General features: G+C 41.8%; 1 protein-coding gene across 2 annotated transcripts in view; it reads left to right on the top strand.

Annotated features, from left to right (window-relative positions):
• Mesr6 (misexpression suppressor of ras 6) overlaps positions 1–17,693 on the top strand; it is a 764,580-nt gene that overhangs the window by 725,518 nt on the left and 21,369 nt on the right. The gene's annotated exons all lie outside the window — the stretch shown is intronic.

Genomic DNA, 17,693 nt, shown 5'->3' on the forward strand with positions numbered 1-17,693 from the left:
TGGTAACGAGGGTGGCAGAAGGGTTGAGGCTGTACGAGTTAAAACTTGTGTTTCTCATTAAGAAAACTATTTATCGGTCCAATGAGTATTTCTCAAATCATTTTTCCTATTTATTTCGAGTGTCTTTAACGAGAACGGGTAGAAATTTTTGGTAACAGGGGAGGAAGCATCGGTAGCCAGTGTGTTTTCGTTAACGAGACGTTGATACTCGGAGATTCCTTATTTAATATGCATTACCGGTGGACTCGATTCAGCGGCGTTTTCCTCCGGTCGTTATGAAAATTGTTGAAAAGTAGGAAATCTCGAGTAGGGGCGGGCACACCGGGAGCCCGTGAGAAATAATTCCGCGATTATTCTAGGTTAAGTTGTAACAGCGGGGCCCGGCGTGGCCTCTTCGAAGAGATGGCCATCCATATTTATAACCGGGGCTCGCCGGTGAATTCATCAGCAGTTCCTCCTATAACGATTAACCCGCTCCGTCGCGGGTCTCCGCGCCGAATTAATAAATGCCACGTTGCTTCTTTCCTGCTCCTTGGTTACATAATCGGCATTATAACTTTCAACTGTGGCCGGGAGGAAATTTTCTATTAAATTTCATGCCCCCTTGTAAATACCGTTTTAATTAACCCGTCCCCGATTCGACCAATTTTAATTGAAGTATCCATTAAACGAGTCCTTCATGCACGGCCGCCGTAATTTCACCCCCATCTCGATCCCACCGGCAGACAGAAATAGAAAGAAAAATAATATCCTCCCTCCGAACACACCGCGCCGCGCTTCGAATTTCTAAAGTGTACAATATACACTTTGTTCACCTCGCAGATATCTCGCAACCTGGTTTTACCACCAAACACCACTGGATTATTTATCCACCAGCCTTAATCCCGCAACTGGGCTTTCGGAATTGTCTCGTATAATGCAACGATTCGATAAATATAGTCATTCTTCATTTTTACTGGATCGGTAAAAGGAGACAAATGTTTCTTTATAAAATAGATGTGTGGATACAGGGCCGGTCTCCTCTATAGAGGGGCCTGTGTGTCATAAAAATATAAGTAAAATCCAATAAGTTCTGACAAGAAATTGTATGCGATGTATATAATCTTGTAGGCCCCTGAAATGCTGCATCCCGCCGTACTGGGAATAGATTTTTCTTTACGCCATGAGAAAGCTTAGAGGTCCGGCATTCAAAGCTTGACACAGTCTCCAGCCAATCCGGAAGTCAGCCATCCCGGCGAACGCGTTTATCGTGTCGTTAATCGTTTCTGTGGGTGGCTTTAAATTTTAACGGGTTAATTCCCCCCTCCTGTAGCCCTCGAGGGTTCTAGAGGTTGGTCAACCCTTTGGCCACGAAAGGAAGGAAGGAAGGAAGGAAGATCGTCGCCCCGGCAAAGGGTCGGCTAGGTTTTGTCTGGTGCTTTCGGCGGTGAGTTTAACGGGGTTTCGCTGGTCGCCGGATCGAGGGGTTCAGGCTAGACAGAGAGAGAAGGAGAAAGAGAGAGAGAGAGAGGTGGTTTAGCGAGTTACGAGCAATTGCCCACCGCCATTCTGCGCCATTGCTTCGTTCTTTAACCGACCAGCCACTTTCTCACCCCCTAAGACCGGGCCTCCTATCCGGCTAGGCAGGGGACTTGATAGAAACCGGCGAAAATTGCGTGATTAACTGACAACCGTCTCCCCCGGTTCATCAGTGCGCTCCTGCGACCGCGAGGATCGCCGTGCCTCCGGGTTATTTGGCCCTGGACAATCCTGATGGACCACGTGTCCTGCCACGAACACGTTCACACCATAGGCCAACGATAGCTGCATCCTCTTCCTGCAGCCTCATTGCGGTTCGTTCGATTTTCTCGAGAATGCATAACGTTATTACCAGACTGCGGATTTTATGCATTTATGACAAAAATGGCCACGTGCAATTTAAAGCAGTGGACGAATTACGAAGATTTAAGGACATCATTGCATTAATTTCGGATTAATGGCCTCTTCGAAGAGGCTCTTCCGTTTTCAATATTTTCTCGTGATTCAAAATTCGATTTCAAGAGTACCGCGATTGATGGTACGCGGAGGTTATTGTTCCCTGTTGCCAGCGTCCTTTTCTTCCCATCCAGACGCGCCGTAGATCGAATTATCCGACAGCCACGAAATTACGAGAACGGAATCAGCAGGAGCGAAACGAGGCGCGAAACTTAATATAGATAATCCGCGGTTGATTGGTTCAATTAAAGGTGTCCAGACGAGTTCAGACGAGTCGCGGGAGTGCGTATTGAACTGTTCCCTCTATCGTAATTTCATTGCGATCTGAGAACCGAGCGAGGTTTCTAAGAGATTTTAACGCGACTTGCAGCGAACCAGCCATATTTGGAATTACGTGTTCGGAAATGATTAAGAATTGAGTGGAGAATTTTCGTTTTTCTTCAATCTGTTGCAATTGCGGTAGACAAATATTTTTTTGCTCCAGTCTGTTGCAATTGCGGTAGAGAATTTCTATTCCGCTCCACTCTGTTGCGATCAAGTCTAAGAAGTTTCATCTCGAACAAAGATCCGCTAATTATTATAAATTCGCAAGTGCAAGTTGAAGTTCTAAAACGAGAGGCTGTGCTCGTTAGCGGTCCTTTCGGAGCACAATAGGGCAAGAAGACGGTTAAATGGACCGGGCCGAATGCTCGCAAGGTAAACAGTAATTAACAGAGGTGGTTCTCCCGGAGGCGAAAGTAAAAATGTAAAGGCTCCTGTGCCACGTGTCACCATTTCCAAGGTGATGAAGGCCATCGCTGTGGTTCGTTTCCCCGCGTGTTTTTCGCTCAGTTCTCTCTTCCCGACGTCTCCTCTCGAGACACAGCCTAATAGTCCTGTCGCTATCTCGCATTGTAATCAGAGGGTGGCAGCATGGCTTCCTGCTGGTGGTCCAACTCATTCGCGCGGCATCAATATTTGATCATGGCGGACGGAAACGAGAAGCATGTGTATGCGCTCACGCATTCAGAACGGACTACAGACAGTTCGTTTCATTGAGTATCCTTGGCACAGTGGCTGGAAAACCTCATCATCAGAAACTCACGAATTCTCTAATTTTCCAGACTTTTTAATCCTTCCTCTATTCAAACATTTGAAATTACCCGACGAGCCGACACGAGTACTTTCGGCTTGTTCATTTTACATTCATTCCAATTTTAAGGGTACTCTTGCGGAGAATTTTCAAATCAATTTTTAATACGCGGGTAGTGTGTGTTTGGTGTCTATGCTGTAGCAGCTGCACTCGATTTCCTTGTTTTATATAAACTCGTCATCAAAAGGTAGCAAAACCTGATTTCTTAGGTGTGTTAAATCTTTCTACACTTTCTCTGTTGAAAACGTTGCAAATAGTTATGTATTTTTATATATTTTATTTTCTACTTTTATTGTCATCGGAAGCAAGCGTATATACAAAATTTCAGCAAGATTGGACCCTGGGAAGAGGTTTAAAATTCGATTACAAGATTTGACGCATACAACAACAACAACACGGCGAGTTAATATAAGCGTGGTAAAAAAGAAATCGATGAAGATTTTAAGGGAACACGGTCAGAAACATTTGAAAAGAAAATGATAATTGGGAAGATGAATAGATCGAACAGTGATGCCAGAAATAGTTCTGAGGTCTCCTTTGCGGTGTAATTCGAAGATCTCCGAGTGTTATAGGTTCATAAAGGAAATAGTATTCACGGTCTATACATATATAGTGGTGTGTCGATTATCTGATTTCAGCCCTTTCCCATCCCCCAGGCCTAATGTAATCGGAGTCGCGCAAGCACATTAGCTCCCTTGGAGCTGTCCTAGCGTACCTTGATGTTCCGCCGTGTTATGGACCGTCCTAATTGTCCCTTAGGAGGCAGTGTTTGTACAGGCGAAACTTTTTTCCCTCCTTCTAGGTCTCGTACACACAAAATTATTTCCCGATCCGTCAACGTGGAGTCATTGTCGGTGTCGTGTTTCTCGATGGGACAAGTCTCCCTTGAAATTACCATGGAGAGAAAGGCACTAAGAGATTCTACAATAATTAATAATCGCTTACAATTAATTTTCAATCAACTTTCTAAAATGCTACTGCGAAACATGCTCATCAGATATTATAGTAAAACATGATCCTTTATATTTATCTGCAAAATTTAAACATAACTTTACGACCTCGAACATTTTCATTGTAATATATAATTTCATTCATTTTATACATGAATTGAGAAATCCTATAATCGAACACATGGAGAACAAATAAGAAATTCACTATAATTACGGAGCGCAATATCCATCACGCATAATTAGAGTAGAATAGCAAAGCGCACGGATAATTGGTGTAAGCAACGGCTCGTTAATCATACGTTACGGATCGTTGTCCGCTAGAGACGGTTGCACCTTAGATCCTAAACTTAATTCGATGCTCGATTTCGCTAATTGGACCTAACTCGGCTTGTTTACATTGGGAACGTGGTCGCTACTCATCCCCAGGATGACGTTAATTAGACTATCCCGGTCCCTGCTCGAGGGTCGTTTAGATATCACCTCGCGATTATATCTCGTTTCTAGAAAGACAGCGTTTAACAAGGCGGTCCGCCGCGACTTCTCTCATCGATAATTGAGGTCGACCGTGCCCATTTGTCTCCGCATTAAACCGAGCCATTCGATCCGACAGGAATTTCCGTCTTACGGCCCTTCAAAGGGATAAGTGTGTCAAGAAACCGCCGGGGAATTAAACTACATCCGCGAAACAACGAAACTTTTCCCTCTCAGTCCGCTGCCAAGGGTGCGGGCTGGGTCAAACATGGTGTAACAAGCCGTTTCCTTATAAACAGCTTATAAAATTCATTATATTTTCGTTAAATGTGATTAAATAAAACGATTTTTATATTTAGTCTCTCTTATTCTAATCTGAATGCAAACATCTGATATTTGTTTCCCGTTAAAAAATTAGGAAATGCTATTCAATTGATAAAATAAGGAAGTATCTTGGAAAAATCTGTTCTACAACAAATGACTAGTTTGTAAAGGTATTTGTGTTTCATCTAACATGGAAAATGGAGTCACTATACACGTGACCGTAAGCTCATGACGCTTCGCGTGGCTTGCTAGCTGGACGAGCGTTAATTATCCAAGGGGAAACAGCTCTCCCGACTTTTTGGCTGTTAAGTTTGATCGGCCGGTCAAAGGAGCCGTCGATGCAGTCACAGAAGCGTGCAACAAAGTTGTTAACAGTCGGTATATAAAGAAACGGGGGAGGTGTGGCGACCGGGGGGGCAAGGGACTGATAGGAGAAAGGAGGACGGGTATAACCGAGTCTTCTGCCGTGAGATGAACCATGAACAGAGCTCAATCTCCCGGAATCCTGAAGAACGGACACTGATCCACTCGAGGGACGACTCGGGAGCAAACCATCTGGAAGAGCGTCTTCCAAAAGGACCAGACACAGAGGCTGTGGCCCCTGCACGTTTGCCTACGCGTCCACACAGGTGCTCCTCTAGTTACTCTGCACAGAAATTATGGAAGATCTATTAATACGTGGAGATCATATACAACCTGTAACAAATAATAAGACAGACATGGGTTCTGGGAAATCGCACCAATGACCTGACGCTATCTGACACAGAGTACCCCAGTTACTAGATCATTTTCAAATAGAATTACCCTTATCTTTTTTTGAAATTCACATTTATTCTTTTACAAACAAATTCGAATGTTAAATGATGATGCATTTGTATGTTCATATTCTACCGTCAGTATTAACACATTACCGACCGGTCATTATTGCATAATTTTAAGAAATCTATGGAACATGGCTAAACACTTTTTAATGGAACCTTCAATGGAAACAGCAATTTTCATTGAGAACTAACAAGTCACCCACAATATCGTTATCTAATAATTTCATTTAAGATTGCAATGTGAAAGAAAATTTCTATGCTTTCTTTTGGTACAACACAATTATTGAAAATCCTATTAATAGGCTTCCGGTAGATAAAGTGTTAACTTTTAATAACTTACAATCTCAAAACTTAAAATTTACTACTTTAAGCATAAACAAAGGTGTCGACTATTCTAGCAAATATCTGTTTTGCAATAAAGTAGTTATTTTATCGAATAAAAATTTAATTATGTTGGAGTCATATAAAGTTCCATGTAACCAGATATCAGGCATGTAGAAAATGGAATGCGAGAAGGTTAACCCCTTGCCGTACCATTTTCTTTACAGTTACATCGGTTAAAACACAAAAATGTCGTAGAAGGGAAAAGAAAGTGTATAGTTTTTGTATGGCTCAACGAATCAAATTTCATTTGATCTAAAATGAAACGCATAACATTCATATTTGTTAGAGTATGTTAAGAACCTTCATCACGAGTCTGGCTCGTCAAAATATGGCAAGGGGTTAATCCAGCATTTTCTTCAGAAGTGGGAGCACTGTCTCCGACAGTGTATAGGATCGCGAAGACACTATTTTGAAGGGAAAATAGTGTGTAAACATTTTTATTAGTCCCATTCATTTTTCAGGTACAGCTTGTATAATATATTTAGAGATTGAAGTGTCCATTGCAATTCGTTTCGTTCAATGGCTACCGTAGAAACGGACACGTGGGTGCAACGCATACACACGCGTACACAGACGCAGGAGCTTACGTGTTACATTGGGATCACCTGCTGTCTGTCCACATGTCGCCCGCAGGCAGAATCGTTCAACCGACACCGGGCCTATTCTGGGCCAATCGTCTGTTGAATTACACCTCTTTCTTTTATTTCTACCCCCGCTTCCCACCGCACGATACACCAACGAGAAACCATCTATCCAATGGACTATTAGTATCCAAATTCCTCGAAACTGTCGGTTAATTTCCATCAAAAGGAGTGTAGGATCTTTCTGTCCATTATCGAAACTCTAGATCGAAGTCACAGAACATTGCTTCAATGAGGGAAATTCCTTCAACGTTACTGAAGGGAAAACGCTTTAAAATCCCACCGGAAAGGGACTTTGAGAGAAATCTTTTCCCGTCGTCGAATAGGCCCTTTGAAGCAGTACAACTTCGTCCTGAGGAATTTTTCTGTGGCGTTGTAAATAACCGAGATATTTTCACTTTGTTCGACTCCTGTGTCTAAAAATTAATACGGCGGAAGTCGTGCGGATTGTGAATTTATTCTCGATAGAATCGTTGGTATGGTTACCATCCACAGTAAGACCTCAGTAATGTGTCTTCAGTAATGCGTTTCATATGCAACGCTATTTATTGCACAAATTAATAAATATTAAATCCTGTTTAGTTCGGATAAAGGAGTATCTGTATCTAATTTTGTTTAATGTAAAATACATGCTACACCGTCTCAAATTACACACAGGTACTATGAACCAATGTTCATCTATTAGTAAATGGCAGAAATTTGTTCGAGTACAATAGCGCCTCGCTCGTTGCACAAAATGAGACCGAAAAACGAGAGAAAAATCGAGGTTGTGCAACGAAAGAGGTAACCAATCACGCGAATTGCGTCTCCACAATCCCACTCCATATTTTCTAGAACTTCAAACAACTCGCGGTGAGAATCGCTCGAAGATTCCGGTGGAATGAACGAGGTTGCAACAATCGAGGTTTTACCGCGATAGATTCTTCTCGCATGGAGAACGTGTAGCGAAATTTCAGTTTTCGTCGAAGGGGCTCGATTGATTTCCGATTAATCAGCATGCGTGCAGCCACGTGAGCGGGAATTGGCCAGCACCCATCCCCCGTTTCGGCACCCCCGTTTCCGTTGTCTCGCGACAAGTCCGGTACACAATCAAGACGAGGCGGATACTGTTTACGGAGCGTCGTTCCAACGACGACGGGCTAATGGCTCGAAGACATTAAGTTAATTGCTTGGCACATCGTACCTATGTACTCGCATTTGCGTGCGCGGACGAGCCCATCTTTCGTTCCCCTCTCCCCGTGCAACGCGTCCCTTTCCCACCTTTCTTCTATCGTCACGTAATGTTCTCCGTAATGGAGGCGTCGTAAAGGACATAAGTGCTTCCCACCGCGGAAAACAGCCTCGTCGTCCACGTCAATATTCGATCCATTAAAGTGGAAGTTTTCAGACAGGTTGTTGCACTTCCTCCCCCACCACACGCCCCGCGCCCCGCCGATTCGAATCCGGGAAAATATTTTTACGCCCCTGCTGGAACAGCCGAGCGCAATTCTCGCCCCGCACATTTTGCTTTTCCAGGGACCAGGGACCGGGAGGACAATTGCTTTGCTACCGGGAATTATACCTTTAAAAACTCGGCAGTTTTGTACCTTAGGATTTCCGCAGAATGCTGTGAATGCGCGAAATTTCGATTTTCATGGATGATTATCTGAAACCAGTACGAAGAAATAATTTATTTAGTCGTTAAACATATTCCTTACGTATATCTATTAACAACAATATCTAATTTCAATTTTAATTTAATTTCAGAAGTACTGTTTTAAAACTGTTGAAATACAGCTAAGGGGGTAGACTTGTTTCCAAGATTGCGAAGATGGTGTTCTCAGTAGCCAAAGCGCTAGATAAAAGATCAATCTAGGTCGCGATCGTCCTCAAAAGTCCTATTTTTACGTTTACAAGGTGTAATTTGCATTATTCGGCAACATTCCGAACGCTTATTCTGTACGCTTCCGAATAATGCAAACTACGCTGCTGAATGGCGCGAATTATGACTCGTGAACGTAAAACTACGACTTCTGAGGGCGATCGCGGCGTAGATTGATCTTTTACCTAGCGCTTTTGACTACTGAAAAACCCCATCTTTGCATTATCGAGAAATGAGAAGTCTACACTTAAATTACTCGTGATGTATCAGATGAACGAGAGGTACAATTAACCCTTTGCACTCGAATGGCGACTCTGAGGCGCCACTAAAAATTGCCATACCATTGTTCAAAACAGTTTTGACATTATTAAATGTGTCTGTATTCTATAAATTGTAAAAATCTCAACTGTTATATAGTACAAGAAAACATTTCAATTTGATGTGCACAGTGTAAAAAAGATTACATAGAACAAAACTGATCTGGGTTGAAACAAATATCTTGATATTGGAATTGAAATTGCTTCGAGTGCAAAGGGTTAACGAGTAAATTGATTGAGTGAAAAATAGTGTTAACATAAATATAGATCGTTGCTTAACTTCTCCTGCAACAATGTTTTCAACATTTTCTTTGAATAAAGGTTGCTTACATTGTTCGATAATAATATACTGTGTCTCGAAGACTAGCTGTGACTTGAGGAAGCACACTGTAATATACACTGTGTACACTGTAATAACAGCCTTCTAATTTTTACAACCATTAATTTGGACATTACGGCAGTGCAGAAAATGATTGTTAATACATAGCTAACGGTATATGTATAGGAGGCTCGAAGAATGAAATGGGACGTAAGAGGCGACAGAGAGACGACGAAAAGGAGCAGAAGGGCAAGAAGGGAAGGATAGAGGCGAAGGAAGAGAACGAGGAGGGTTCGGTGCCGCGTAGTTGGGTACTCAGAAACTCACCAAGACCCCCTAACGAGCTCCTTTCTTCCCTTCCTATTTATTTCTGTTCCTTATTTAACCGACCCCCACCAGCCACGATCTATCCTTCTCGGTTCGTCGTTCCGTTTCCCTCCGGTCTCTCGTGAAACACCAAAAATCCTCTTTCTTCGTTGCAACAGCAGCGATCCACCCTACGGCGCTTTCCAACGGAGACCAACCCTCTGAATCGGCCGAATAAAAGTGTTCGCAGAGCCGGCAGTATGTTGACGTATAATAAAACACCCTTTTTCTTTCGTTGCAGTTGAATTAAACGCGCCCCCTTACATTTTAACCGTGGACACTGAAATCATATTCCTATAAACCTTGGGATTAAAACGGCGTTAACAAAACCCTGCATAAAATTTCCTCAAGTTTATTTATTCGTGGAATAATTAATAATAATTCGTGTACGAAGTTCAACGAAATTCTTTTGCCATGAAAATTAATTTTATTCTCGCTCTCACTTCCTAGATTGTTCTCTCTACTTCTCCTAGTTGTAAAAGAAATCCACTGTAGCTCATAGTTGTCTTTCTATGTTATTCAATATTCTTCGGAATGAAAAGAACAAGATACAATCCCCATAGTCATAATCGTGAAGAAGAACACCCTTTACCGTTCGTTGCACTTAAATTGAAAGCACCTCTTTCATTTAAACTTGTGCACACTGAAATTATATTCCTGTAAATTGCATTTTTTTCAATTAAAATACTGTTAAAACACCCTCGACGAGTTATTCAAAATAATTCAAAAACGAGATCTGTAGCAACAAATTAAACTTTTTTCGAGTTTCTTCCTCTTCCTGAAGATCTTTTCTACTTGTGAAATTCACTAGTTCCTAGTTCTTTTTCAATCCTCCAGGAAACCTGTTGCTCGCAAAATAAATTAGTGCATGCGCTATACTAGCAAGTAGTAAATCTATTTTTTGGAGCGGAGAACGAATAATCCTCGAAATCCAGTGATAATTTTCCTCGAATCGTGCCCGACACAACAACCCCCCGGAGCCATAATCGCGGCCGCGAGCTCGGTTTATTAAAATTTCCTAGCAATTTCCTTCAGACTGCGGCACGTGTCCTCTAATCCGTCGAATATTTCGACTCGTGCAATTTTCCTTTTCCCTCGATATTCGTTCGAGGATTGATCCCACCTAACAAACGAGAACCAGAGAAAGAGAGGAAGAGAAAGAGAGATTCGCCCCTCCTTTCCCCACACCCGCTGTCAATCCAGCCGCTTCCGATTCTCTCTTTCTCTCTCTAATCCTCGTAGGAACCACCGCAGCTTGTTATTAATGAATCTCCATGCGGCCGTTCCACGACGTAGGTGAAATAAAAAATGGCGCTCTCACGACTTTACCACCCCAGTGTCGTTGAGAGGGCGGCTTGTGGAACGGCGACAGGGGTAGCAGGGGGTTGAGCGCACGAGAGAGAGAGACAGAGAGAGAGAGAGAGGTGAGGCGAGATGGAAGGAAGGTTCGGGGGGTGAAACTGCGCGAATAAAAATGCCCGGTTTCTGAGCCGGCACCGAACGGGGGTGGGTTGTTCGTCGACGAAGGGGCGAGAGGGGGTGGACGAAACGGGGTGGCGTGCTCCAACGACTTGTGATCTGATCAATAAGCCGGTATAGGGGATTATTTTGCGACAGGAACTGTGTGTGACTCTTCCTCCGCGAATCCTCTGGCTTCCACGCTCCATCGAAAAAGAAAACTTCGAACCCGGTTCACGGTTCATCTTCATCGGAAGAGAGCCCCTGTTGATAGGCTTGCCGCTTCGTTGTTTAACGCTGAAACCAACTGGGGGAAACGAATGACCTATTTCAAATTTCTAGCTTCGCTATTAAGAGAATCGCAAGCTGAAGTTTATTTTGTATTTTGATTTATACAGAATTTGATTGTTGGTATGCAGTGTTGGGCAAATTTTATTTCAAATAATAAATAAACGTATGATTTTAATTGCAAATAAAAACTAAACTTTTTATTGACATAAATTATTATTTCTTATTTGCAAATAACAGATTATTTATTATTTGGATCGAGGTGGAAATTATTTTTCGTATTTCGTTTAAAAATCGACATAGGCCACTTTCAAAATAAACGGCTGATTTATTTAAACAAAACTATTTCACGAGTTCATCGATGTCCTCGAAGGACCACATTCCAGATCCCGGGGGAGAATGGGATCGGGAAGACAAAGATATCCGGGTAGCAGGAAAAATGATCAACGAGAAGGAAGAGTCACAGGCGGTGCGGTATTGTGCATGGCACAAAGCACAGGTTTTCCTCCATTTCTTTCCGTTCCTCTTCCCGCTTTGACCGCTCTATATCAGTTTCTCCATTCTCCGGCTTCGTTTCGGTGAATAATACCGCCTCGGATATAATAATACTCCCGCGCAAAGCACAATGCGATATTTTCTCATGGCAAATTATCTCTGCGTTGCCTCCCCGAGTTCCTTTCCACCTGCTTCTTATCCTCGCGTTCCCTTCGCTTGATCATTTCCCCCCCTTAATTTAGAACCTTCAACAAATACCTCTTTGATATTCTCTTAATCATTTTGGTAAATTCAACAAAATTTATGTGAAGTACCCTTTTAACATTTCGATGTTTGTATTGTTATTCGTGCTACTTCCTTAATTTTTCTAGAAGTGTATAAAATTCATAGTCTACTGATCACTCTCAACATCCTTTTGAAACATTAAAAAATATTGAACTACATATAGTTTAATGTTTAAACAATGTTCATCATGAGTTTAACTCGTTCTTATACGATGCGGGGTTAAAACTATTTCACGTTGTAAAACGGAGTACTCGTTTGGAAATTTCGGCGACTATGCTTTTCGAGGAGAAGCTTCGCGATCTTCGTAGAATCGAAAGAGGAAAAGCTGGGTACAAGAAAACAGAAACAATCTGTCGTGTTCGCGGATGATAAATGTTTTCGTTCTGCGGTGCCATCGGGCCGTGGCATCTCTAAATCCAATTCCTATAATGCTTGCCGCCCCCACCCCCTTGAATCCTCCCTGCATCTTTCGCTCCGTCTACGGTGAAGAGGAAAAGGGGAGTGCAAGCGTAAGCGCGTCCAAACAAACCTGGGACCGGGCGATCCGCGTTCTCGGGGATCTAGGAAAACGGGTTTCCATTCCCGACTCGATTTTCCCTTCGTCGGAAAATCCTTGCCCCATCCCCCCCGCCACTCTATCGAAAAAGAGACGGAAAGAGGCGGGATCGGTATGATAATGCAAAATGAGGCGTCTCTGCGGATACATTTCGGCCGATTGGAGCGTCGAAAGCCTTATAAAATACAGTAGAACATTCCACCATTGCGAGCCATTCCACTAGCCGAATGTTCCATTAGCTAGACGTTCTATTGGTTGATTAATTTCTGGACAAAAGTGTACTAACACAGCGAGAAAATCCAAGTTGTATTAACAGGATACAGATATTAGAACGATTGAATAAATGAGTGGTATTTAATAATATATCTGAAAGGTACCTCGCCTTCTCCCTCGCAGTCCAATCCCCCTCAGAAACATAGTGATTTTCTGAGAGAATAATTTTAGTATAATTATCTCTGCACAAATAATAATAAATGTATGATCGTTTTTATGTCTGCTAATTTTTATGATAGTCAGTTGAAAATTTGTTAAGGGTAGTTCTAGTAGAATGTAGGTCTTCGAAAGGATAGTTTCGAAAGTTCCATGTTACGTTCCATCGAAATCGAGGCGTGACACTTGGATAATGGTCCTGTATGGTTTTTATCTCGAAAGAAGAAATCTAACGCGTGACGAGCGCATGGCATGTAGGGGATCGAACGCTCGTAGCGAATTTTTTGCGACGTTATCGCACTGTGAAGCATGCCATTGTTTCTTTCTGTGCCTAAACTCGTGGCTGTCTCAGTGGCTCGATAAAATAAATTCCTTCATTGTTCTCCCATCACGAAACAATAGCTTCCTCGTTTTACCCATTTCCGCAAAATAATGCGCCGATAAATTGTAAATATCCATTACTTTAATCAGAGGAAATTGTTGAAATCGACGAGTTTACCAGTCATAAACGGTTAAGGGGTTGAATAGATTTTTGAATGACTTTTTTCCAAGAGCATAATCGTAAAATCTACAGAATGGAAAAAAAGCGTCGGGTGTGAATATTTTATAAGGACAAGGCAACCGTATTAAGACACACCGAGGATCCTGAATTATCCAAGCATAAATTGCGACGGGGATAATGGGAAAAACAAGAGAGAACAACAGCAGACGAAGCATCGTTACAGCATCGTTATATTAAAACATAGCAATAAGTAAGGTTCCGTCAGTCTCTTCCTTCCTCTTGCCTTCGATGTTAATCCCCACCCCTCGGAAAACCACCCTCTTGTATCCTGTGTGATCACGGGGATTTTTTTTCATTTCTTGGGACGACGACGTGGTGCCCGCAATGTTCACCGTAGAACAAAGGAGATATGAAATATTCGAAATTCCCAGACAACTCTTGACATCATTTCTTTTGTACCCGGCGAGAGACGAGTGTGTCTGTCGAATATTTCTCCTCGTTTACTCGCGACGCGGACGAGCTGAAATATCACGTAAATATCGCGTCTCTTTTATTTCGACACTCTTTACGCAATTCATTGTTTTAGTAACAAATGTTCCACTTGTAATTTAAACGCGTCTATACTACATCAAACTGGGAACTACAGACATATTAATTGCGACACTTTCTCAACTCAACTTGTCATTTCATTAATAATTTCACTTACAATTTTAACGTAGATAAACATATTTATACCAAACTAGATCAGGATCTTATTAATTAATTTCGACATTTTCTTAACACGTAAGAAACGTACTAAAATAAATCAATCCAGCAATTATAAATAATAAAATCAACATATCCATAATCCATACCCCAGACCAACATTCTGAATATTCAACATTCTTTCATGTATTCCGCGTTGCTAACGTACTCGTACTACTCCAAACTAAATCACAGAGATTACAGGTAAACGAATAAATTTCTACCATCAATTCAACCACTCTTACCTCGTATTTGTCTGAATAAAATGTTTATTTTCGACGAATATTTACGAAGTACTGAAACAAATGTGCTCAAACATACCAACACCAGACGAAACCGCGATTTATGTACGCGCAAATTACGCACACCGCGATTAACGTAATTTATCTGCTCGCTCATTTGTTCAAATAACACTTACCGTGTTATTAAACGTCGAATTATTCTCGATAATTGTCGACGACATGGCGGAACGTACGCAGACGTACAGTCGGCGGCAGTGGCTTTGATCTCTCGAAAACAAAAACTCGCGTCGCAATGCTTAACGTTTCCCTTCCCTTGATACACGAGTATCTCATTAGACGAAATCGTACGCGGCCCCGGGAGCAGTGGAATAGAATTTCTCTTTCTCTCTCTCTCTCGCTTCCTCTCTTTTCCCCTCTCCCTCGTCCTCTTTTTTTTATCGTGCGGCGTTGTACGCAGTTCAAATATAACGATTTACCGTGTTCGCGAAAAGGAACTCTCCAATTTGCGCGAAACTCGTTTGCCCATCCTCCCGCTACCTCATCTAGTCTTTATATATCGTGCTTTTAAAAAATTTGTTCGAAAGTTTCGCGAAAAAAAGCGGTCCGCCGGGGTACCCTTGTCGCATTTCTCGCTCCAATAAATATTTCTACATGAACTGCGTCCCGCCAGGAGAAGCGGAGATTTTAAAAAAACGGCCACTCCATCGCGGTATCTGCATATTCGAAACTATTCCGTATACTGTCGCATTACGAGCGACAAAATTTCTGGAACTTCACCGGAAGCGGAAGAGAGCCCGCGACGCGACGCGACGCTACGCTGGAAATCGGTATCGAACCAGCGCAAACAATTTTCCCACGCGATACCACACTGCTTAAAGCGAGTCTTTTAATTTGCGCAAACTTTCCCTTTCTCTTCCCCCACCTCGTCGTTCGTTTAGCTGTTTCACTGCTCTCTCGCTCGTCCGTGGCTTCCACCTTTTTGCGAACGGAGGAATGCTGCAGCACGTGAAATAACTTTGCGATCGATCGGCAAACGAGTCAATTAAATAGAAACCGTTTTTCTACTTCTTTTTGCGCGCGATTGCGCCTGAACGGACCGTAACATTTTAGTTAAAAAATACGCCGAACACGCGGAACAACGGTCGATTTTGTTGGGAGCTTCGTTTCCCGGAAAATCGAGCTTCAACGTTCACGCGACGTGGACTTTCGAGGAAGTAGAAACGGTCGGACGTGGTCAGACATGACGCTGGTGGACAGCGGACGCACAGTGATACTTCATTCTTATTTTATATCAGCAGAAGTTAAAGAATTCGTTGATGAGAAGTAAGTTGAATAGATTAAATACTTACCTTACTTCCTGTGTAAATGAAAATATAATCATGGAAAATAGATATCTAATTTAAATTACATTACAGTCACGCAAGTGAACTACAATACAGTCAAGTGATATACGTCAAATAAACGTTCAAATACTTCATTATGTTTAATTTTATTGTGTTTTACATATGAGAATACAATATACCTTCAAACTACGGGATTATCAAATCATTTCAATGAAAAAATGATTACACATGATTTCTTGCAAAATTCTGAGGTCGTAGACAAATTTTGAGACCAGATTTGAAATCAGCGTGAAAAAATCTACGGGAAATGATGTACAGCATGTCCAAAAAAAAATTTTTTCCCGGCGTGGTATTGGAATAACCACAATTTTCTCGAAATTGTGCAAGTTTAACGAATTTTCTCAACGTTAAAAAACGTTTTTACCATAATCTCCTTATTTTTCCCATATTCTGCAATGTTTCAGCTTTGGTTTAAAAAAATTTTCATCGCTCTACCTCATTTCTATCGAAAGTTCTTTGATTTTGAATCGAGTTTCGACCAAATTACCCAGTGTGCGCCAGACAGAGGACTATGAAGGGGTGGAGAGAATTAATAAGTATCGAAAAGGTATTGTGAGAGAGTAGAATCGTAGAGATAATAGATTGGCTTATAGGAAGATTGACAAGAGAAGAAATCACTATACAGAATTATTATATTATTAATATTAAAATATCTGGTATAGAGAATGGCGCGAGACATGGAAGAACGAGTGACATACGAAGAAATTGCATAAATATACACATACGTATATTTACCGAGTATATTTACACATACGTATACATGTACCGAGACTCGATGCGAGTAATTATGCAGAAAATACGAATAACCAAAGATTAAATATTCTTAACAACTCCGGCGTAATTGAATGAAAATAAAGTAGCGAAACAATTTTAAATTACAACAAGTTTAATTTAACGACGAACATCGTCCACGAGGCTGAATTGAAAAAGTTAAAATGGAGAATCGCATACAGGATCCGCGGGATAATTCGAAAAATAAAACTGAAGCGAGGCGGTTGTCTTTAAGAAGAGCACAAAGCGGCGTAGCGCGCGAAGAAACGGAGAGGAAAGGAAGTTGAGATTCAGTAGGAAATCAGGACGGTTGAATGGCACGGTGGAACCTGTTAGCCGAGGTCAGGGACTAATTACTTGATTACGTAATTGCCTTCCCGCTCCGACAATAACCCTCCCACGGCTCGTCGCGGCCGGTAAACCCCCGCTGATTCACCCCTAGCTGCGTGATCCTCACCCTGAACATCTTCCTAAAAGAAAGAACCCTTTTAGGACAAATTAATTCCTTCCTGGCCCTTGATACGACGCGGACACTTAAAAACGCGTTAACACTCGACCCCCGCGACATGCAACCAACTATTTTATTTTCAAAATCAAATCTTATGATTCACTAGGCACCTCTTCATATATACAAATTAGTAAATTTGTGAAATACCGGAAATCTTTCCAAATTGGCAAAAATGAAGAATATTTTCATTTTCTCGTGTCAAAAGGGATCGAAAGACCCAACCTTGGCTCTAAGACGGCCAACTAGATTTTTTTTACCACGTTTTTATTAGCTCGCTTTCTTGTTTGTTTGTTTGTTTGTTCGGTGGCAAATTTTGCAATTGATTTTAAACTAACTTCCTGATGAGCTAGAGACTTGAAATCGATTATTTTTCAAAAAGACACCAGTTTTCCCAAATTATTATTATCGATGCGAACTTCATACGTCCACAACAAGTTTGATCTTCTAAAACT

This window comes from Lasioglossum baleicum, chromosome 5 (assembly GCF_051020765.1).
Source record: "Lasioglossum baleicum chromosome 5, iyLasBale1, whole genome shotgun sequence".
NCBI lineage: Eukaryota > Metazoa > Arthropoda > Insecta > Hymenoptera > Halictidae > Lasioglossum > Lasioglossum baleicum.